Source organism: Mandrillus leucophaeus, unplaced genomic scaffold (genome assembly GCF_000951045.1).
Source record: "Mandrillus leucophaeus isolate KB7577 unplaced genomic scaffold, Mleu.le_1.0 Scaffold29, whole genome shotgun sequence".
Taxonomy (NCBI): Eukaryota; Metazoa; Chordata; class Mammalia; order Primates; family Cercopithecidae; genus Mandrillus; species Mandrillus leucophaeus.
The window spans coordinates 3,887,437-3,889,021 of NW_012103031.1; the positions used below are offsets into that span (position 1 = coordinate 3,887,437).

Here is a 1,585-nt window from a genome sequence, read left to right on the forward strand (position 1 = left end):
TGATCTTGACTCACTGCAGCCGACGGCTCCTGAGTTCAAGTGATTGTCCTGCCTCAGCCTCCAAGCAGCTGGGATTACAGACGTGAACCACCACGCCTGGCTAATTTTTGTGTTTTTAGTAGAGACGGGGTTTTGCCATGTTGGCCAGGTTGGTCCTGAACACCTGACCTCAGGTGATCCACCCACCTTGGCCTCCCAAAGTGCTGAGATTACAGATGTCAGCCACTGTGCCCGACCAGCTCCCACAGTCTTGAGTCTTGGCACCCACACATTTTTTTTTTTCTGAAAGTCTAGCTCTGCTCCCCAGGATGGAGTGCAGTGGCATGATCACAGCATACTGAAGCCTCTAATTCCTGGGCTCAAGCAATCGTCTTTACTCAGTCTCCTGAGGAGCTGGGACTAGCACATGCCTCCATGCTCAACGAATTTTTGAAATCTTTGTAGAAACAGAGTCTTGCTATGTTGCCCAGGTTGTTCTCGAACTGTTGGGCTCACGTGATCCTCCTGTCTCCACCTCTCAAAGTACCGGCATCACAGGCTTGAGCCGCCACTCCCAGCTGTTCTTGGTCTTTTTATGATTTGTCAGCATCTCTCTCAGGACTCTGCTGGTCTCTTGCCAAGTGAATGAACAGCCCATCTCTCCTATGGGTCCTCTGGGATCTCAGCCCTGGGCCACAGTCTGGCCGCAGTCCTGAAGCTCCTGGCCCCTCTACTCTCAGCTCTTTGGGACACTTCTCTGCCTGGCACACAAAAGACCCTCCTGACACCAGCCCACCTAGACACACCCCCTCCAAAGATCCCATCTGGAGTCCACCATCCTGGAAGCATCACCGAAAACCCTTCCTCCGGCTTCTCAGATTTGCATCCAACCTTCGAATATCCCTCCAACCCGCCATTTCCAAATAAGTACAGCTACCCCAACACTGAGGTCCCTTCTCTGAGGTGCAGCCCTTCCCCAGACCCTCATTCCCCCTCTCCACAATCTTCCTCTTCCAAGATGTGACCTCTCCCTCTCTGTGTTCCTTTCTCTCCATCAGTATCTCCTGGCTATGGTCATAGCATATTTTAGCCGGGCCGGCCTCTTCTCCTGGCAATACCAACGCATTCATTTCTTCCTGGCTCTGTGAGTGGTTTGCTTCCTCCTATGCATCAATATCCAATGCCCCGGGACAGAGGGGGAAGTGGGATTCCAGCCTTTCATTTATCCTTTCACCTGTTTGTCCTCTTTACTCTGTGTACAAAAAAGACAGGATTATACTATCTTGTTCTTAGAGTGTTGTTTCTAAAAACAAACTCAGGCTGGGCAAGGTGGCTCACGCCTGTAATCCCAACATTTTGGGAGGCCAAGGCAGGCAGATCACCTGAGGTCAGGAGTTTAAGACCAGCCTGGCCAACATGGCCAAACCCCGTCTCTACTAAAAATAGAAAAATTAGCCGGGCACGGTGGTGTGCACCTGTAATCCCAGCTACTCAGGAGGCTGAGGCAAGAGAACCCCTTGAACCCAGGACGGTGAGGTTGCAGTGAGCTAAGGTTGAGCCACTGCACTCCAGCCTGGGTGACAGAGCGAGACTTTTTCCCAAAAAA

At 51.7% G+C, this 1,585-nt stretch overlaps 1 protein-coding gene across 1 annotated transcript in view; it reads left to right on the plus strand.

The window, feature by feature from the left end:
- Window positions 1-1,585, plus strand: part of LOC105543768 (putative speedy protein-like protein 2) — a 10,274-nt gene that overhangs the window by 805 nt on the left and 7,884 nt on the right. The window lies entirely within an intron of this gene.